This window comes from Oncorhynchus masou, chromosome 22 (genome assembly GCF_036934945.1).
Source record: "Oncorhynchus masou masou isolate Uvic2021 chromosome 22, UVic_Omas_1.1, whole genome shotgun sequence".
In the NCBI taxonomy this organism is placed as follows: domain Eukaryota; kingdom Metazoa; phylum Chordata; class Actinopteri; order Salmoniformes; family Salmonidae; genus Oncorhynchus; species Oncorhynchus masou.
The window spans coordinates 2,664,599-2,688,613 of record NC_088233.1 but is presented as its reverse complement, the minus strand read 5'-3'; the positions used below and the strand labels follow the sequence as shown (position 1 = coordinate 2,688,613).

General features: G+C 43.5%; 1 pseudogene; it reads left to right on the top strand.

Moving 5' to 3' along the window:
* LOC135508889 (potassium voltage-gated channel subfamily C member 1-like) overlaps positions 1–24,015 on the top strand; it is a 55,331-nt pseudogene that overhangs the window by 13,300 nt on the left and 18,016 nt on the right.

Below are 24,015 nucleotides of genomic sequence, written 5' to 3'. Positions count from 1 at the left end.
ATGGTTTGTTTCTAATTTCTTTCAGAGGAAGTGTGTGGTTGACTGTTTCAGGATGGAAATTGTACTTTGTCTCTTGGGGGGTGACTGATATCTTTGACAATTGTCGGGGAGACACATTGATTTTTCAGTTCTGATGGTGGGCCTGACTGATTTGTTTCAGTTCTGATGGTGGGCCATTCCAGTCAAATCTGGTCTAAAGTAGTGCACTATATAGGGAATAGGGTTCTATAAGGCTCTGGTCTAAAGTAGTGCACTATATAGGGAATAGGGTTCTATAGGGCTCTGGTCTAAAGTAGTGCACTATATTGGGAATAGGGTTCTATAAGGCTCTGGTCTAAAGTAGTGCACTATATAGGGAATAGGGTTCTATAAGGCTCTGGTCTAAAGTAGTGCACTATATAGGGAATAGGGTTCTATAGGGCTCTGGTCTAAAGTAGTGCACTATATAGGGAATAGGGTTCTATAGGGCTCTGGTCTAAAGTAGTGCACTATATAGGGAATAGGGTTCTATAGGGCTCTGGTCTAAAGTAGTGCACTATATTGGGAATAGGGTTCTATAGGGCTCTGGTCTAAAATAGTGTACTATATAGGGAATTGGGTTCTATAGGGCTCTGGTCTAAAGTAGTGCACTATATATGGAATAGGGTTCTATAGGGCTCTGGTCTAAAGTAGTGCACTATATAGGGAATAGGGTTCTATAGTGGTCTGGTCTAAAGTAGTGCACTATATTGGGAATAGGGTTCTATAGGGCTCTGGTCTAAAGTAGTGTACTATATAGGGAATTGGGTTCTATAGGGCTCTGGTCTAAAGTAGTGCACTATATAGGGAATAGGATGGTGCACTATATAGGGAGTAGGGCTCTGGTCTAAAGTAGTGCACTATACAGGGAATAGGGTTCTATCGGGCTCTGGTGTAAAGTAGTGCACTATATAGGGAATAGGTTGACTTTTGGAATGCAGGTTATTGTATTTCTATGTTCATCAGCTGTTGAAGTGAGGCACGGTACTCAGGCTATAGTGATGTAAACCATCCACCGTACTCAGGCTATAGTGATGTAAACCATCCACGGTACTCAGGCTATAGTGATGTAAACCATCCACCGTACTCAGGCTATAGTGATGTACACCATCCACGGTACTCAGGCTATAGTGATGTAAACCATCCACAGTACTCAGGCTATAGTGATGTAAACCATCCACAGTACTCAGGCTATAGTGATGTAAACCAGTGATGTAAACCATCCACGGTACTCAGGCTATAGTGATGTAAACCATCCACGGTACTCAGGCTATAGTGATGTAAACCATCCACGGTACTCAGGGTATAGTGATGTAAACCATCCACGGTACTCAGGCTATAGTGATGTAAACCATACACAGTACTCAGGCTATAGTGATGTAAATCATCCACGGTACTCAGGCTATAGTGATGTAAACCATCCACGGTACTCAGGCTATAGTGATGTAAACCATCCACGGTACTCAGGCTATAGTGATGTAAACCATCCACGGTACTCAGGCTATAGTGATGTAAACCATCCACGGTACTCAGGCTATAGTGATGTAAACCATCCACAGTACTCAGGCTATAGTGATGTAAACCATCCACAGTACTCAGGCTATAGTGATGTAAACCATCCACGGTACTCAGGCTATAGTGATGTAAACCATCCACGGTACTCAGGCTATAGTGATGTAAACCATCCACCGTACTCAGGCTATAGTGATGTAAACCATCCACGGTACTCAGGCTATAGTGATGTAAACCATCCACAGTACTCAGACTATAGTGATGTAAACCATCCACAGTACTCAGGCTATAGTGATGTAAACCATCCACAGTACTCAGGCTATAGTAATGTAAACCATCCACGGTACTCAGGCTATAGTGATGTAAACCATCCATGGTACTCAGGCTATAGTGATGTAAACCATCCACAGTACTCAGGCTATAGTGATGTAAACCATCCACGGTACTCAGGCTATAGTGATGTAAACCATCCACGGTACTCAGGCTATAGTGATGTAAACCATCCACGGTACTCAGGCTATAGTGATGTAAACCATCCACCGTACTCAGGCTATAGTGATGTAAACCATCCACGGTACTCAGGCTATAGTGATGTAAACCATCCACGGTACTCAGGCTATAGTGATGTAAACCATCCACAGTACTCAGGCTATAGTGATGTAAATCATCCACGGTACTCAGGCTATAGTGATGTAAACCATCCACAGTAGTCAGGCTATAGTGATGTAAACCATCCACGGTACTCAGGCTATAGTGATGTAAACCATCCACGGTACTCAGGCTATAGTGATGTAAACCATCCACGGTACTCAGGCTATAGTGATGTAAACCATCCACAGTAGTCAGGCTATAGTGATGTAAACCATCCACGGTACTCAGGCTATAGTGATGTAAACCATCCACGGTACTCAGGCTATAGTGATGTAAACCATCCACAGTACTCAGGCTATAGTGATGTAAATCATCCACGGTACTCAGGCTATAGTGATGTAAACCATCCACGGTACTCAGGCTATAGTGATGTAAACCATCCACAGTACTCAGGCTATAGTGATGTAAACCATCCACGGTACTCAGGCTATAGTGATGTAAACCATCCACGGTACTCAGGCTATAGTGATGTAAACCATCCACCGTACTCAGGCTATAGTGATGTAAACCATCCACGGTACTCAGGCTATAGTGATGTAAACCATCCACGGTACTCAGGCTATAGTGATGTAAACCATCCATGGTACTCAGGCTATAGTGATGTAAACCATCCACAGTACTCAGGCTATAGTGATGTAAACCATCCACGGTACTCAGGCTATAGTGATGTAAACCATCCACGGTACTCAGGCTATAGTGATGTAAACCATCCACGGTACTCAGGGTATAGTGATGTAAACCATCCACGGTACTCAGGCTATAGTGATGTAAACCATCCACAGTACTCAGGCTATAGTGATGTAAATCATCCACGGTACTCAGGCTATAGTGATGTAAACCATCCACAGTACTCAGGCTATAGTGATGTAAACCATCCACGGTACTCAGGCTATAGTGATGTAAACCATCCACGGTACTCAGGCTATAGTGATGTAAACCATCCACGGTACTCAGGCTATAGTGATGTAAACCATCCACAGTACTCAGGCTATAGTGATGTAAACCATCCACAGTACTCAGGCTATAGTGATGTAAACCATCCACGGTACTCAGGCTATAGTGATGTAAACCATCCACGGTACTCAGGCTATAGTGATGTAAACCATCCACCGTACTCAGGCTATAGTGATGTAAACCATCCACGGTACTCAGGCTATAGTGATGTAAACCATCCACAGTACTCAGACTATAGTGATGTAAACCATCCACAGTACTCAGGCTATAGTGATGTAAACCATCCACAGTACTCAGGCTATAGTGATGTAAACCATCCACGGTACTCAGGCTATAGTGATGTAAACCATCCACGGTACTCAGGCTATAGTGATGTAAACCATCCACGGTACTCAGGCTATAGTGATGTAAACCATCCACGGTACTCAGGCTATAGTGATGTAAACCATCCACAGTAGTCAGGCTATAGTGATGTAAACCATCCACGGTACTCAGGCTATAGTGATGTAAACCATCCACGGTACTCAGGCTATAGTGATGTAAACCATCCACGGTACTCAGGCTATAGTGATGTAAACCATCCACAGTAGTCAGGCTATAGTGATGTAAACCATCCACGGTACTCAGGCTATAGTGATGTAAACCATCCACGGTACTCAGGCTATAGTGATGTAAACCATCCACGGTACTCAGGCTATAGTGATGTAAACCATCCACGGTACTCAGGCTATAGTGATGTAAACCATCCACGGTACTCAGGCTATAGTGATGTAAACCATCCACAGTACTCAGGCTATAGTGATGTAAACCATCCACGGTACTCAGACTATAGTGATGTAAACCATCCACGGTACTCAGGCTATAGTGATGTAAACCATCCACAGTACTCAGGCTATAGTGATGTAAACCATCCACGGTACTCAGGCTATAGTGATGTAAACCATCCACGGTACTCAGGCTATAGTGATGTAAACCATCCACGGTACTCAGGCTATAGTGATGTAAACCATCCACAGTACTCAGGCTATAGTGATGTAAATCATCCACGGTACTCAGGCTATAGTGATGTAAACCATCCACGGTACTCAGGCTATAGTGATGTAAACCATCCACGGTACTCAGGCTATAGTGATGTAAACCATCCACGGTACTCAGGCTATAGTGATGTAAACCATCCACGGTACTCAGGCTATAGTGATGTAGGCTTGACTTCAGGACATGACAGGACGGTTTGATGTCTTCAGAAGCTTGACTTCAGTACATGACAGGACGGTTTGATGTCTTCAGAAGCTTGACTTCAGGGCATGACAGGCTCATCTTGGATGGAGGGTGTTGGAGAAGAGCTCAAATCTTCCGCTGAGGGCAGGACAGGATTTCACTGGAAACACAACAAAAAAAACACCAATACCCAACACAGTTAGACAACACAGCTATGAATGAATGATCTAGTCCAAGTAGGGAGTAAAATCTCATTGATGTGTAATAATGTGATTGTGTTAGTGAATTTTCATTGACCGTTCACACAGTAATGAAATAACATTGGCTGGGCTACTCACAGTGCTTGAAGAGGAAGCATGCAATGCTCCAATGGATGAGGGCACATGGTACATGGCTTCAGTTCATGTCAGGAGAAGAGTTGACACTGGTAGTGGAGTGGTCATCACCTCTTAAATCAGGGAACATATGACGGGTCTTATCTGGAAACACAAATAGCAGATACATGGAGTTACACATTAATCAGAACTGAAAATGTAATCTAGTCTACGGTAATGAAGAGGGCTTCAGTTGTTCAGAGGGCAGAAGACCAAGGGGCTTTATTTTAGCTGATGTTGTGATTGAGTACTAACTTGACTGTTCGTGCAAAGATAAGTTGATGAGCGATCCGGCTGGTTTCCACTCTTCACCTCTTCTCCTTCTTCTACACACCTATCTGATAACACATGGGAAGGATAAAGCAACATTAACCATGCCTAGACGATTGTATCTTTCATCAGTCAAATACCTCCATACCACTACTGATTGGGGAAGGAGACAAGGAGACAAGAATAGGATGTCACTTTAGGCCAGGGGTTCCCAAAATGTTTAACTCAGCCCCCAAGTGAGGAGACAGACAGGATGTTCTGTACCCAAAGAGGCTGAGCGGACAGTGAGGAGACAGACAGGATGTTCTGTATCCGAAGAGGCGGAACGGACAGTGAGGAGACAGACAGGATGTTCTGTACCCAAAGAGGCTGAGCGGACAGTGAGGAGACAGACAGGATGTTCTGTATCCGAAGAGGCGGAACGGACAGTGAGGAGACAGACATGATGTTCTGTACCCGAAGAGGCAGAACGGACAGTGAGGAGACAGACAGGATGTTCTGTACCCGAAGAGGCAGAACGGACAGTGAGGAGACAGACAGGATGTTCTGTACCCTTGAAGAGGCTGAGCGGACAGTGAGGAGACAGACAGGATGTTCTGTATCCGAAGAGGCTGAACGGACAGGGAGGAGACAGACAGGATGTTCTGTACCCGAAGAGGCAGATCGGACAGTGAGGAGACAGAGGATGTTCTGGTGCTCACCTATCTTAGACATTTACATTTACATTTACGTCATTTAGCAGACGCTCTTATCCAGAGCGACTTACAAATTGGTGAATTCACCTTCTGACATCCAGTGGAACAGCCACTTACAATAGTGCATCTAAATCATTTAAGGGGGGGTGAGAAGGATTACTTATCCTATCCTAGGTATTCCTTGAAGAGGTGGGGTTTCAGGTGTCTCCGGAAGGTGGTGATTGACTCTGCTGTCCTGGCGTCGTGAGGGAGTTTGTTCCACCATTGGGGGGCCAGAGCAGCGAACAGTTTTGACTGGGCTGAGCGGGAACTGTACTTCCTCTTAGAGGCTTTTATTTACAATATTAACATATGCAAGACTAATTGGTCAATACATTTTGTACAGAAAATAAACAGGATGTTGACAAAGACTAAGAAATGAACTCTTCCGGCAGCAACTGTTTGCCTTAAACAAAACTCAGCTATAGCTCAGCTATAGCTCTACTGTAGCCAACCTGTTACCTGTAGCCAACCTGTTACCTGCCCAGCCTGCTCTCTTCCAGGTAAAACCCCACTGACTACCTAACTACTCTTTCTACTATGTATTCACTTTAAGGTCTGAAGATGACTGAGTGTGTGTGTGTACAGTATGTGTGTGTGTGTGTGTGTACAGTATGTGTGTGTGTGTGTTGCATTAACTCTGAGCTTCAATCATACCCAGACTTCTCTCACTTAGCAACACACACACACACACACACACACACACACACACACACACACACACCCCCCCCCCTCCCAGATGTATAATTCATTCCATTAGTCTGCCTGACTGGCTGGTTGGTACAAGCATAGACATGTCTCTGTGAGTACTGGGTCTGGGTTCAAATACTATCTGAAGTCTTTCAAAGACGTTGAGCGCTTGCTTTAGCCGGTCTGGAGTACCAGATGGGAGGGGTTTGCACTTTTGTGGCTGTTCTATTAGTTCCTTTACACATACTCAATCGAGCTCGGCTAAAGTATTCTATTTTTGAACAGTATTTGAACCCATATCTTACGGGTACAAAGGATGAATGTACTTCTGCAGCTCACTGTGTAAAACACCTGGCTTAGTGTATAAATTAATTTCTGTTGCTCTTGTAAGAATTGGATTTTGTAACCTCACTCTCCGGCTTGAAAAATACAATCTTAGAACAACCTATAGCTTTGATTCTAGCTGGCTTCTTGCATGAGTTAATGAACTAAACTTGGCAGTATGGTGACGTGAGACTAACTACTGCACTAGAAAACGGTTGTGACTAGATGGAGTACAGCTATGAACAGAAGTGACTTTCGTAGAAGGTTAGAAGGGGAGAATTTTAGGTAACCTAACCTAATTCTCCTAACCTTTTGCGAAAGTTCTACTAAGCTGGTATGAAAATGGCTCTTCTGTCAGTAGTTGTCAACACTCTAGTCAAAACCCTTGAGAACCTAACTAATTTATTTAGTAGTGGGTTTTCCCCACTTACGCCGTCCAACAGAGTCCTTGGCGACAAGGTCGTGTTATCAAGATGACAACCTGAGCACGACTCTGTCTCCTCACGATGATGCTTGTGTTTGGTTCTACTGTAACAACAACCTCGTTCTTAGTGTCTTTCTTTTCAGCAGTGGAGTGTCACTCTCCTTCCATATTAGATTTATTGACAGACAGACGAGAAACAGGTGAGGAGGAGACCTGTTTTTCATTTTAACCAGGCAAGTCAGTTAAGAACAAATTCTTATTTACAATGACGGCCTCGGAACAGTGGGTTAACTGCCTGTTCAGGGGCAGAATGACAGATTTTTTTATCTTGTCAGCTCGGGGATTCGATCTAGCAACCTTTCGGTTACTAGCCCAACGCTCTACCCACTAGGCTTCCTGCCACCCCATAGCACGGGGCGTAGTGAGGAGGAGACACACAGTGGCAAGAAAAAGTATGTGAACCCTTTGGAATTACCTGGATTTCTGCATAAATTGGCCATAACATTTGATCTGACCTTCATCTAAGTCACAATAATAGACAAACACAGTCTGCTTAAACTATTATCACACAAATTATTGTATTTTTCCTGTTTATATTGAATACATCATTTAAACATTCACAGTGTAGGTTGGGAAAAGTATGTGAACCTTCAAAGGCTAATGACTTCTCCAAAAGCTAATTGGAGTCAGGAGTCAGCTAACCTGGAGTCCAATCAATGAGACAAGATTGGAGATGTTGGTTAGAGCTGCCTTGCCCTATAAAAAAACTCTCAAAATGTTAGTTTGCTGTTCACAGGAAGCATTGCCTGATGAGAATCAATGCCTCGAACAAAAGAGATCTCAGAAGACCTAAGATTAAGAATTGTTAACGTGCATAAAGCTGGAAAGGATTACAAAAGTATCTCTAATAGCCTTGACGTTCATCAGTCCACAGTAAGACAATTTGTCTCTAAAGTTCAGCACTGTTGCTACTCTCCCTAGGAGTGGCCGTCCTGCAAAGATGACTGTGGACAGATGAAACTACAGTTGAGTCGTTTGGAAGGAACACACATCACTATGAAAAAAAGCACAGCACAGCGACATCAACACCTCATCCCAGCTGTAAAGTCTGGTGGAAGGTGCATCATGGTTTGGAGATGCTTTGCTGCCTCAGGGCCCAGACTGCTTTGCTATCATCGACGGAAAAATGAATTCCCAAGTTTATCGAGGCATTTTGCAGGAGAATGTAAGGCTATCTGTCGGCCAATTGAAGCTCAACAGAAGTTGGGTGACGCAACAGGAAACAACCCAAAACACAGAAGTAAATCAACAACAGAATGGCTTGAACAGAAGAAAACACGCCTTCTGGAGTGGCCCAGTCAGAGTCCTGACCTCAAGCCGATTGAGATTCAGTGGCATGACCTCAAGAGAGCGGTTCACACCAGACATCACAAGAATATTACTGAAATGAAAACAGTTTTGTAAAGAGGAATGGTCCAAAATTCCTCCTGACCGTTGTGCAGTTCTGATCCGCAACTACAGAAAACTTTTGGTTGAGGTTATTGCTGCCAAAGGAGGGTCAACCAGTTATTAAATCCAAGGGTTCACATACTTTTCCATAAACCCAGAAAGAGGTCTACATTGTCACTTCACACAAAATATCCTGTATTTATATTTATCATGGATACCCATTAGTTCCTGCCAAGGCAGCAGTTACTCTTCCTGGGGTTTATGATGGATCCCCATTAGTTCCTGTCAAGGCAGCAGCTACTCTTCCTGGGGTTTATGATGGATCCCCATTAGTTCCTGTCAAGGCAGCAGCTGCTCTTCCTGGGGTTTATTATGGATACCCATTAGTTCCTGCCAAGGCAGCAGTTACTCTTCCTGGGGTTTATGATGGATCCCCATTAGTTCCTGTCAAGGCAGCAGCTACTCTTCCTGGGGTTTATGATGGATCCCCATTAGTTCCTGTCAAGGCAGCAGCTGCTCTTCCTGGGGTTTATTATGGATACCCATTAGTTCCTGCCAAGGCAGCAGCTACTCTTCCTGGGGTTTATTATGGATCCCCATTAGTTCCTGCCAAGGCAGCAGCTACTCTTTCTGGGGTTTATTATGGATCCCCATTAGTTCCTGCCAAGGCAGCAGCTACTCTTCCTGGGGTTTATTAAGGATCCCCATTAGTTCCTGTCAAGGCAGCAGCTACTCTTCCTGAGGTTTATTATGGATCCCCATTAGTTCCTGCCAAGGCAGCAGCTACTCTTCCTGGGGTTTATTAAGGATCCCCATTAGTTCCTGCCAAGGCAGCAGCTACTCTTCCTGGGGTTTATTATGGATCCCCATTAGTTCCTGTCAAGGCAGCAGCTACTCTTCCTGGGGTTTATTATGGATCCCCATTAGTTCCTGCCAAGGCAGCAGCTACTCTTCCTGGGGTTTATTAAGGAACCCCATTAGTTCCTGTCAAGGCAGCAGCTACTCTTCCTGGGGTTTATTAAGGATCCCCATTAGTTCCTGTCAAGGCAGCAGCTCCTCAGCAACGACTCAGTTTCAGAATGGGTGGCAAGAAATGTTAGTCCTAAATATTTAAAAAACTAAAAGCATTGTATTTGGGTCAAATCATTCACTAAATCCCAAACTCTCTCCTCCCCTCCCTTCTCTCCACTCCTCTCCACTCCCCTCTCTCCTCCTCGCCCCTCTATCCACTCCTCCCCTCTCCCCACTCCTACCCTCTCCCTATCCCACTCTCTCCCTCCCCCATTACTCTCTCCCTTTTTCACTCTCTCTCTCTTTCTCTCTGTCCTCCTCTCCATTTCCCTCCTCTCTCTCCTCCCCTCTCTCCCTCCACAGTGGATAGCCCTGGCCTCTCTGTTCTTCATCCTCGTGTCCATCTCCACCTTCTGCCTGGAGACCCACGAGTTCTTCAACCCCATCGTGAACCGCACCGAGCTGGAGCTGGTGGACAACGTGACGGTGGAGCATGTGTACCAGGAGACGGAGACGGTGGTCTATCTCACCTATATCGAGGGCGTCTGCGTGGTCTGGTTTACCTTTGAGTTCATGATGAGAGTCATATTCTGTCCGGATAAGATGGAGTTCATGAAGAAAGCTCTCAACGTTATCGACTTCGTGGCTATCTTACCGTTCTACCTGGAGGTCGGGCTGAGTGGGCTGTCGTCTAAAGCAGCTAAAGACGTTCTGGGTTTCCTGAGGGTGGTGAGGTTCGTCAGGATCCTGCGTATCTTCAAGCTGACCCGTCACTTCGTGGGCCTGAGGGTTCTGGGTCACACGTTACGGGCTAGCACCAATGAGTTCCTCCTCCTCATTATCTTCCTCGCACTCGGAGTCCTCATCTTCGCCACGATGATCTACTACGCCGAACGGATGGGAGCGGACCCGACCGACCCGCGCGCCAGCGAGCACACACACTTCAAGAACATCCCCATCGGATTCTGGTGGGCCGTCGTTACCATGACGACCCTTGGTTACGGCGACATGTACCCCCAGACGTGGTCTGGCATGCTTGTCGGAGCGCTGTGCGCCCTGTCGGGTGTACTGACCATCGCCATGCCCGTCCCCGTGATCGTCAACAACTTTGGAATGTATTACTCCTTGGCCATGGCGAAGCAGAAGCTACCAAAGAAGAAGAACAAGCATATCCCACGAGCACCCCAACCAGGATCACCCAACTACTATAAGTCCAGCATCAACTCTCCTCCAACGCCCCATAAAGCACCGCTCCTTCCTGAAAGCCCAAAATTAGTCCACCCCGTTTTGGCTCTGGCTCAAAACATTACTCTGACACACGATGACGTCTTCAAAGTGAAGTTTCCAGGTGAGAAATCTCTTCTTTTCTCTCCTCTCCTTCTCTCTTCATTTCTTCTCTTCTCTGTAGTCAAACTCTCCTGCAACATCCTATTCAGCTGTTTGTCTCGCTGTCTGTCTCGCTGTCTCTCTCGCTGTCTCTCTCGCTGTCTCTCTCGCTGTCTGTCTCGCTGTCTGTCTCGCTGTCTGTCTCGCTGTCTGTCTCACTATTTGTCTCACTCTGTCTCGCTGTCTGTCTCGCTGTCTGTCTCGCTGTATGTCTCGCTGTCCGTCTCGCTGTCCGTCTCGCTGTCCGTCTCGCTGTCCGTCTCGCTGTCCGTCTCGCTGTCCTTCTCGCTGTCGGTCTCGCTGTCGGTCTCGCTGTCCGTCTCGCTGTCCGTCTCGCTGTCCGTCTCGCTGTCCGTCTCGCTGTCGGTCTCGCTGTCCGTCTCGCTGTCCGTCTCGCTGTCGGTCTCGCTGTCCGTCTCGCTGTCCGTCTCGCTGTCGGTCTCGCTGTCAGTCTCGCTGTCAGTCTCGCTGTCCGTCTCGCTGCTTGCCTCGCTGTCCGTCTCGCTGTCCGTCTCGCTGTCCGTCTCGCTGTCCGTCTCGCTGTCCGTCTCGCTGTCGGTCTCGCTGTCCGTCTCGCTGTCCGTCTCGCTGTCCGTCTCGCTGTCCGTCTCGCTGTCGGTCTCGCTGTCGGTCTCGCTGTCGGTCTCGCTGTCGGTCTCGCTGTCGGTCTCGCTATCAGTCTCGCTGTCCGTCTCGCTGTCCGTCTCGCTGCTTGCCTCGCTGCTTGCCTCGCTGTCCGTCTCGCTGTCCGTCTCGCTGTCCGTCTCGCTGTCCGGGCCTCGCTGTCCGTCTCGCTGTCCGTCTCGCTGTCCGTCTCGCTGTCGGTCTCGCTGTCCGTCTCGCTGTCCGTCTCGCTGTCCGTCTCGCTGTCGGTCTCGCTGTCAGTCTCGCTGTCAGTCTCGCTGTCAGTCTCGCTGTCCGTCTCGCTGCTTGCCTCGCTGTCCGTCTCGCTGTCCGTCTCGCTGTCCGTCTCGCTGTCCGTCTCGCTGCTCGCCTCGCTGTCCGTCTCGCTGTCCGTCTCGCTGTATGTCTCGCTGTCCGTCTCGCTGTCCGTCTCGCTGTCCGTCTCGCTGTCGGTCTCGCTGTCCGTCTCGCTGTCCGTCTCGCTGTCCGTCTCGCTGTCCGTCTCGCTGTCCGTCTCGCTGTCCGTCTCGCTGCTCGCCTCGCTGTCCGTCTCGCTGTCCGTCTCGCTGTTTATCTGTAGACGCCCTCCCCCTACTCCCAGTGGCTCAACCAGGTAACTCGGCCACTTCTGATTGAAGAAATTCATCTCTCATTTATTAAAAGATCAATAAGCTTCATGATTAGCAGATTGAGATGTAGCCCGTGGGACGTAGCACATGACTGCCACCTTCCTAGCATGGCACACATGAACTAACATGGACAAGCATGGCACACATTAACTAACATGGACAAGCATGGCACACATTAACTAACATGGACAAGCATGGCACACATGAACTAACATGGACAAGCATGGCACACATGAACTAACATGGACAAGCATGGCACACATGAACTAACATGGACAAGCATGGCACACATTAACTAACATAGACAAGCATGGCACACATTAACTAACATGGACAAGCATGGCACACATTAACTAACATGGACAAGCATGGCACACATTAACTAACATGGACAAGCATGGCACACATTAACTAACATGGACAAGCATGGCACACATTAACTAACATGGACAAGCATGGCACACATTAACTAACATGGACAAGCATGGCACACATGAACTAACATGGACAAGCATGGCACACATGAACTAACATGGACAAGCATGGCACACATGAACTAACATGGACAAGCATGGCACACATTAACTAACATGGACAAGCATGGCACACATTAACTAACATGGACAAGCATGGCACACATTAACTAACATGGACAAGCATGGCACACATTAACTAACATGGACAAGCATGGCACACATTAACTAACATGGACAAGCATGGCACACATGAACTAACATGGACAAGCATGGCACACATGAACTAACATGGACAAGCATGGCACACATGAACTAACATGGACAAGCATGGCACACATTAACTAACATGGACAAGCATGGCACACATTAACTAACATGGACAAGCATGGCACACATGAACTAACATGGACAAGCATGGCACACATTAACTATGCTTCAAATCCTGCTGTTGACTGTCCGAATCAGTGCTAGTATAATTTATTTAGCTTCTTATGGGCGTCCCACCTATCCAACATCCGGTGAAATTGCAGAGCTCGAAATTCAAACTACAGAATTATAAATATTTAACTTTCATAAAATCGCAAGTGTAATACATCAAAATAAAGCTTAACTTCTTGTTAATCCAGCCGCTGTGTCAGATTTCAAAAAGGCTTTACGACGAAAGCAGACCATGAGATTATCTGAGGACAGCGCCACGCATACAAAACCATGAAAAACATATTTCAACCAGGCAGGTGCGACACCTAATTGCCTTACCTTTGATGATCTTCTTCTGTTGGCACTCTAAAAGGTCCCAGTTACATCACAAATGGTCCTTTTATTCAATAATGTCCGTCTTTATATCCATAAAACTCAGTTTAGCTGGCGCGCTTCAGTCAATAATCCACCCAGTTTCCCTCCATCAAAATGCATACAAAATGAATCCCAAACATTACTAATAAACTATTCCAAACAAGTCAAACAACGTTACTAATGAAACCTTAGGTACCCTAATATGTAAATAAATGTAAAAATTTAAGACGTAGAATCATTATTGTCTTTACCGGAGAAGAATACCAAAGAACTCACTCTCGTCTACTCGCTTGGAAAAACTACAGCCACAATGGGAGCCACCTAGAAAAACTACAATTTCGGGCTCATTTTTCCAAAAACCAGCCTGAAACTCTTTCTAAAGACTGTTGACATCTAGTGGAAGCCCTTTGAACTGCAATCTGGGAGGACTTCGCCTTATAATTAAAGTGACAGCCATTCTGGGCCTGAGTAACAGGCAGTTTACTTTGGGCACGCTTTTCATCCGGAAGTGAAAATACTGCCCCCTACCCATGAGAGGTTAAACAGTCAGTAATATTTTATTTGAATCATGCTGGGATATGTGCAATACAGAATGTATTGTACCTTCTAATTGAAGGTGCTGCACCTAGAATTTCTCAGACCTTCTCCCCATATGTGGGCTTCCGAGTGGCACAGCATTTCAGTGCAAGACGCGTCACTGCAGTGCCTGGTTCGAATCCAGGCTGTGTCACATCCAGCCGTGATTGGGAGTCCCATGGGGCGGTGCACAATTGGCCCAGTGTCGTCCGAGTTTGGCCGGGGTAGGCCGTCATTGTAAATAAGAATTTGTTGTTAACTGACTTGCCTAGTTAAGTAAAGGTTAAATACATTTAAAAAGCATTGTAAGATAGGTGAATTGCAACAGCACTATGCTCCATTCAAAACTTATTTTCTCCCCCGCATCCAATTTCCCTGTAACATAACGGAGACTTACGTTTTTCACTTTTGATTTTGGTTAAAATATATTTCACAACAATTTAGATCGCAATAATTCCTTACGCTGTTCAATGCTTGTTTCCTCACATAAACCCGAAATAGAGCAAACAGTGTCGAATTTTAGTAACCAGGAAATTATGAATTTTCTATATTGGTCACTTGACCCTACTTCCACTAGATAACACAGCCACAAAGTCAAAACAGCTTTCCCATTTTGACAACAGATGCCTCTCCAGCGGCAGAAATCAATAGGCGAATATCACAGCCAAGCACAACACTGGCGGGTAAGTAGCACTTTAAAACAATATCATTCCCCTATTACTGCAGCTATATTATGGATATTTTCTTGAAATTATGTTTTTGTTGTTTAAAAAATCCAATATGTAGCTCCTTTAAGCTGGTAATGTTGTTGTTTGTTACTAAACATCATATGATTAACTTTTGCCAGACTTCAGCACTGATTAAAGGGAGGTTAGCCTCTGAGGGAAGGAATTAAGTTGTATTGAATTGAATTGGGATGCCCGTTTATCTAATTGTTGCAGTTCTCTGCTTTGGTCTCTTGGTTGGCAGTTGGACAAGAAGCATTTAAATCTTTTATTTGATCAGAGTGTTTGACCTTGTTGTCTGTATCTCCTGGAGAAATTATATTCTAATTTTACTTCTATGGAATCTCCTGATCTGATTCTGTTTCTATGGAATGTCCTGTTCTAATTCTGTTTCTATGGAATATCATGTTCTAATTCTGTTTCTATGGAATCTCCTGATCTGATTCTGTTTCTATGGAATGTCCTATTCTAATTCTGTTTCTATGGAATGTCCTGTTCTAATTCTGTTTCTATGGAATCTCCTGTTCTAATTCTGTTTCTATGGAATCTCCTGTTCTAATTCTGTTTCTATGGAATCTCCTGTTCTAATTCTGTTTCTATGGAATCTCCTGTTCTAATTCTAATGAATCTATTGTTCTAATTTTAATTATATTTCTTTGGAATCTCCTGTTCTAATGTTATTTACATGGATTTTCCTGTTCTAATTCAATTTCTATGGAATCTCCTGTTCTAATTCTGTTTCCACAGAATCTCCTGTTCTAATTTTATTTCCATGGAATCTCCTGTTCTAATTATATTTCCATGGAATCTCCTGTTCTAATTCTGTTTCTATGGAATCTCCTGTTCTAATTCTATTTCCATGGAATCTCCTGTTCTAATTCTATTTCCATGGATTCTCCTGTTCTAATTCTATTTCTATGGAATCTCCTGTTCTAATTCTATTTCTATGGATTGTCCTTTTCTAATTCTAATTTCTATGGAATCTCCTGTTCTAATTCTATTGATATGGAATCTCCTGTTCTAATTCTAATTCTATTGAATCTCTTGTTCTAATTTTAATTATATTTCTTTGGAATCTCCTGTTCTAATGTTATTTACATGGATTCTCCTGTTCTAATTCTATTTCTATGGAATCTCCTGTTCTAATTCTATTTCTATGGATTGTCCTTTTCTAATTCCAATTTATATGGAATCTCCTGTTCTAATTCTATTGATATAGAATCTCCTGTTCTAATTATATTTCTTCTAATTCTATTTCCATGGAATGTCCTGTTCTAATTCTAATTCTATTGAATCTCCTGTTCTAATTCTGTTTCTATGGAATCTCCTGTTCTAATGTTATTTACATGGATTCTCCAGTTCTAATTCTATTTCCATGGAATGTCCTGTTCTAATTCTATTGAATCTCCTGTTCTAATTCTATTTCTATGGGAGCTTCTGTTCTAATTCTAATTCTATTTCAATGGAATCTCCTGTTCTAATTCTATTTCCATGGAATCTCCTGTTCTAATTATATTTCCATGGAATCTCCTGTTCTTATTCTATTTCTATGGAATCTCCTGTTCTAATTCTATTTCCATGGAATCTCCTGTTCTAATTCTATTTCTATGGAATCTCCTGTTCTAATTATATTTACAGTGGGGCAAAAAAAGTATTCAGTCAGCCACCAATTGTGCAAGTTCTCCCACTTAAAAAGATGAGAGAGGCCTGTAATTTTCATCATAGGTACACTTCAACTATGACAGACAAAATGACATGCCTATCTCATCTTTTTAAGTGGGAGAACTTGCCTTATTGGTGGCTGACTAAATACTTTTTTTTTTGCCCCACTGTATATGGAATCTCCTGTTCTAATTCTGTTTCCATGGAATCTCCTGTTCTAATTCGGTTTCCACAGAATCTCCTGTTCTAATTCGGTTTCCACAGAATCTCCTGTTCTAATTCTTTCTATGGAATCTCCTGTTCTAATTCTATTTCCATGAAATCTCCTGTGTGTCTGTCTGAAGATTCCAAACTGAATGGGGAGGCGGCCAACGCAGCTCTAGCCAATGAAGACTGTCCTCATATAGACCAGGCCATCTCACCAGAGGAGATTTTCAGCCCCAGTGAGAGAGAACGGCCTTGTTGTCTCATCACCACAGCTGCAGAACGACCCAACCACAAAGGGTGTAGAGTCAGGAGGGGTACGTACACCTACAGTAACAGCCAAACACAGTCCAACCACACAGGGGGAGGAGGGAGGAGAGTTATGTACTGTAACAGCCAAACATAGGCAGCTATTAAACGGGTTGCTTTCCCTACGACCTGATTTCTCATAATCATACATACAGTACACAATTTCAACCTGTGGGCCAACACGCATGTGCACATGCATATGACGCAAATGCACACACACACACACACACACACACACACACACACACACACACACACACACACACACACACACACACACACACACACACACACACACACACACACACACACACAAGGTTGTTATCCAAGCCTTTGCTCTACCCCCTAACTGTCATCTTCTAGATCTGCATTCTGGTTTGACCTCTCCTCCTAACAATAGACAGCGCTCACTTTACATTCGGTTTTGTCTTTCTTTTGACCATTGTGTTTTTGAAATGTCTTTGTAGATGATACTTGTAGCTACCGTAGCTCTGTAGAGAAGTGCTCTGAACTCCATAGAACATGACGGGTCATTAAAGACGCCCTCCAGATTCAGCTAGTTTGGAGCCTTTCCCATTGAAAAACAATATCCCAAGTAAATACAGTAATGTACACACACTTAAGCAGATGTTTTTTTGTTGTTGTTGAGTTTTACATTTTTTTTTAAGACTCATCTTCGAAAGTCTGAGTTCTAAAAAGTACTTCTGCAAAAAAATCAAGGTCAGGACATTACTGGACATTACAGGACATTACTGGACATTACAGGACATTAGAGGACATTACAGGACATTACAGGACATTAGAGGACATTACAGGACATTACAGGACATTACTGGACATTACAGGACATTAGAGGACATTACAGGACATTACAGGACATTACAGGACATTACAGGACATTACAGGACATTACAGGACATTACTGGACATTACAGGACATTACTGGACATTACTGGACATTACAGGACATTACTGGACATTACAAGACATTACAGGACATTACAGGACATTACAGGACATTACATGACATTACTGGACATTACAGGACATTACAGGACATTACTGGACATTACATGACATTACAGGACATTACTGGACATTACAGGACATTACAGGACATTACTGGACATTACAGGACATTACAGGACATTACAGGACATTACAGGACATTACAGGACATTACAGGACATTACTGGACATTACTGGACATTACAGGACATTACAGGACATTACTGGACATTACTGGACATTACAGGACATTACTGGACATTACAGGACATTACCATGACATTACTGGACATTACAGGACATTACAGGACATTACAGGACATTACAGGACATTACAGGACATTACTGGACATTACTGGACATTACAGGACATTACAGGACATTACTGGACATTACTGGACATTACAGGACATTACTGGACATTACAGGACATTACTGGACATTACAGGACATTACTGGACATTACAGGACATTACAGGACATTACTGGACATTACAGGACATTACAGGACATTACAGGACATTACTGGACATTACTGGACATTACAGGACATTACTGGACATTACTGGACATTACAGGACATTACTGGACATTACAGGACATTACAGGACATTACTGGACATTACTGGACATTACAGGACATTACAGGACATAAGTAGACATTACTGGACATTACAGGACATTACAGGACATTACAGGACATTACAGGACATTACAGGAAATTACAGGACATTACTGGACATTACAGGACATTACAGGACATTACTGGATATTACAGGACATTACAGGACATTACTGGACATTACTGGACATTACAGGACATTACAGGACATTACAGGACATTACAGGACATTACTGGATATTACAGGACATTACAGGACATTACTGGACATTACAGGACATTACTGGACATTACAGGACATTACAGGACATTACTGGACATTACAGGACATTACAGGACATTACTGGACATTACTGGACATTACAGGACATTACAGGACATAAGTAGACATTACAGGACATTACAGGACATTACTGGACATTACTGGACATTACAGGACATTACAGGACATTACTGGACATTACAGGACATTACAGGACATTACTGGATATTACAGGACATTACAGGACATTACTGGACATTACAGGACATTACAGGACATTACTGGACATTACAGGACATTACTGGACATTACTGGACATTACAGGACATTACTGGATATTACAGGATATTACTGGACATTACAGGACATTACAGGACATTACTGGATATTACAGGATATTACTGGACATTACAGGACATTACTGGACATTACAGGACATTACTGGACATTACTGGACATTACAGGACATTACAGGACATTACTGGACATTACAGGACATTACAGGACATTACTGGACATTACAGGACATTACTGGACATTACTGGACATTACAGGACATTACTGGACATTACAGGACATTACTGGATATTACAGGACATTACAGGACATTACAGGACATTACAGGACATTACTGGACATTACAGGACATTACTGGACATTACAGGACATTACTGGATATTACAGGACATTACTGGACATTACAGGACATTCCTGGACATTACAGGACATTACAGGACATTACTGGAGAGCCCATGACATCATCAGATTGAAATAGTGCAAAGGGACTAGGGTCTGCGTCGCAAATGGTACCCTATTCCCTATATAGCGTACTACTGTTGATCAGGGCCGTATATTTGGGATAGAGTGTCATTTGGGATGCAGAAAGTACTATAAGATGTGATCAGACATATTCCAATGATCCTTTTCCTTTAGAACCAACTTCTGTGGTTTTAAACGGCCTAAGTGGCATCGATACCCAGCTAGCAATGAGGAATCTGGCCCAGAAGCGGCCATCTTCCGGGAGACCGGAACTGATTGAATCGGCCCAGAATCGGGTGTTGGACTCGACACAGAATCAAAATTAACGACTGCCCAGAACCGGCCCAAGTACATCGGCCTGTTTCCATCTACTGGAATTCAGCCGACTTTGCCAGCATCTCACCACAATCCCCCAGAAGCGGCCCGATCCAAATTTTTATAAATGTATACAAAACTACCCAATTTAGTAATTTTAAATATCACTATTATACATTTTATACATACAGTCGGGAGGCTCCATCCACAAAGTTTTTAATGCCTATCAATTGCCTTGCACAAAGTATCAAAATACTAAAATACTACACAGTACTCTTAAATAATTTAGTTTAAATGTTATTTGTATTTTTTGATCACAGAAACAATGAGAAAATATGGAAAAATAAATAATCATATGTTAATTATATAAAGCAGCCCTTGTAATCATCTGCCAGAGAGTAGCCCGAATCGGCCCGAGGCCCAAGTGATACATTTGGGCCAGATAACTCACACCTGACTCTTGGCTGAGTCCCCCGACTCAGCTGGAATCAGCCCAGATCCACTGTGCTAGCTGGGTATGAGTCAGAAACATTGATTATAGTGTCAAAATTGACTACAAAGTGTAAATAGGATCATTTTGGCCATAAAGTCAGACTCGTCCAAAACTATGTTTGACATACAGGATGGGTGGATATGGATTAGGTTCATAAAACAAATACAATTTGATTTGATTAGGATCATGCCCACTTGCCCAGTGACTTGATAAGTTGATTGGGAGTCCCATAGGACAGTGCACAATTGGCCCAGAGTTCTCCGGGTTTGTCCCGGGGTAGGCCGTCATTGTAAATAAGAATTTGTTCTTAACTGACTTGCCTAGTTAAATAAAAAAAATGTAATTAAATTGTGGCCTGGTTGCTCCATGTAACTGCTAGCTTCATTGACAAACACAGAGTTAGAACTTAGCCAAATAGCATTTTTTTTTTGGGGGGGGCTGATAAACAGCATTTAGCTTGTGCTTTATTTACCATAGTTTGACAGCTTGCGGATGATGAAGTTGTAGACAGGTTATAGTTCTCAGAAATCAGTCCTGAGCACAGCCAGACTTTCCCGACTCGATAGACTGAATGCAGTGCACTGACCAGTTTTTCAGGCACATTTTTTAAATGGAGAAATACTGCACCAAACACCTTAGCTAGATGTTAAATTGCGCAACGAAGATCTCCTCAGCAAAAAAAAAATGTCTAAATGAATGACAGATTTCTTGATTTATCTGAGATGAATTCTGACTTTTTTTTTTTAATGAAGTGACTATTTTATATACACGCAACATACATAATGTACCTATATATAATGGTCCTATATGTTATACAAACAAAACAACCAATTGGAGATGTTATTATATGAAATACAATGTGCTTGTGAAGAAAGCCTTGATGTATGTTTTGTTTGTTGTTTTACTGGCTCTATCATGTATGCAGCTACCTGGTGTGTTTGTTCTACTGATGCTATTGATGAGGAACCCTGTTGATGATTAGGAATCTGATGCTATTGATGAGGAACCCTGTTGATGATTAGGAATCTGATGCTATTGATGAGGAACCCTGTTGATGATTAGGAATCTGATGCGATTGATGATGAACCCTGCTGATGATTAGGAATCTGATGCGATTGATGATGAACCCTGTTGATGATTAGGAATCTGATGCTATTGATGAGGAACCCTGTTGATGATTAGGAATCTGATGCGATTGATGATGAACCCTGTTGATGATTAGGAATCTGATGCTATTGATGAGGAACCCTGTTGATGATTAGGAATCTGATGCTATTGATGAGGAACCCTGCTGATGATTAGGAATCTGATGCTATTGATGAGGAACCCTGCTGATGATTAGGAATCTGATGCGATTGATGATGAACCCTGCTGATGATTAGGAATCTGATGCGATTGATGATGAACCCTGCTGATGATTAGGAATCTGATGCGATTGATGATGAACCCTGCTGATGATTAGGAATCTGATGCGATTGATGATCATCATGATGCCCTGTCTTGCTGATGGGTGTAATTAGTGTGGTGTTAGAGCCCAACGCTAATAGAGAATATCTGACTACGGCGTTATGAAGCCCTGTGGCTTATGAAGTCCTGTGGCATTATGAAGTCCTGTAGCGTTATGAAGTCCTGTGGCTTATGAAGTCCTGTGGCATTATGAAGTCCTGTGGCATTATGAAGTCCTGTGGCATTATGAAGTCCTGTGGCATTATGAAGTCCTGTGGCGTTATGAAGTCCTGTGGCTTATGAAGTCCTGTGGCATTATGAAGTCCTGTAGCGTTATGAAGTCCTGTGGCTTATGAAGTCCTGTGGGGTTATGAAGTCCTGTGGCATTATGAAGTCCTGTGGCATTATGAAGTCCTGTGGCTTATGAAGTCCTGTGGCGTTATGAAGTCCTGTGGCGTTATGAAGTCCTGTGGCATTATGAAGTCCTATGGGGTTATGAAGTCCTGTGGCTTATGAAGTCCTGTGGCATTATGAAGTCCTGTGGCATTATGAAGTCCTGTGGCGTTATGAAGTCCTATGGGGTTATGAAGTCCTGTGGCGTTATGAAGTCCTATGGGGTTATGAAGTCCTGTGGCTTATGAAGTCCTGTGGCATTATGAAGTCCTGTGGCATTATGAAGTCCTGTGGGCTTATGAAGTCCTGTGGCGTTATGAAGTCCTGTGGCTTATGAAGTCCTGTGGCATTATGAAGTCCTATGGGGTTATGAAGTCCTGTGGCTTATGAAGTCCTGTGGCATTATGAAGTCCTATGGGGTTATGAAGTCCTGTGGCATTATGAAGTCCTGTGGCATTATGAAGTCCTGTGGCTTATGAAGTCCTGTGGCTTATGAAGTCCTGTGGGCTTATGAAGTCCTATGGCGTTATGAGGGGCGATGTGAAGTTGCCTCATGACAGAGTAAAATGAAAAGCCCAACCCTAAATTTGTAAAACAACAAACACTGTAAAAAAAATGTTTGATTATACTTAGAAATGTCTGTCTTTAAAAAATATATAATTCATGACTACGCCAAGTCTAATCCAGTCTGTGTTTTAACTGGTATCTCAAAGCACAAAGCAATTGTTCTATTGGGGCTTGAGCCAACAGTTACCTAACAAATCGCTTACTACCATCGATGCCTAATGTATGCACAACCTCAAGTTGGCATTCCGTTTCTCAAATTGGGGGATTCAGCCCTTGGCTCTCAGTTAAAGGGAACACAGGACAGAATCCCAAAATCTACAGGGAGAATCAGTAAGAAGTGTAGCAGACTGTCAACATATTCTCCAATATACTGTAGCAGACTGCCAACATATTCTCCAATATACTGTAGCAGACTGCCAACATATTCTCCAATATACTGTAGCAGACTGCCAACATATTCTCCAGTATACTGTAGCAGACTGTCAACATATTCTCCAGTATACTGTAGCAGACTGCCAACATGTTCTCCAGTATACTGTAGCAGACTGCCAACATGTTCTCCAATATACTGTAGCAGACTGCCAACATATTCTCCAATATACTGTAGCAGACTGCCAACATATTCTCCAATATACTGTAGCAGACTGCCAACATATTCTCCAATATACTGTAGCAGACTGCCATCATATTCTCCAATATACTGTAGCAGACTGTCAACATATTCTCCAATATACTGTAGCAGACTGCCAACATATTCTCCAATATACTGTAGCAGACTGCCAACATATTCTCCAATATACTGTAGCAGACTGCCATCATATTCTCCAGTATACTGTAGCAGACTGCATCATATTCTCCAATATCCTGTAGCAGACTGCCAACATATTCTCCAATATACTGTAGCAGACTGCCAACTTATTCTCCAATATACTGTAGCAGACTGCCAACATATTCTCCAATATACTGTAGCAGACTGCATCATATTCTCCAGTATACTGTAGCAGACTGCCAACATATTATCCAGTATACTATAGCAGACTGTCAACATATTCTCCAGTATACTGTAGCAGACTGCCAACATATTCTACAGTATACTGTAGCAGACTGCCAACATATTCTCCAATATACTGTAGCAGAC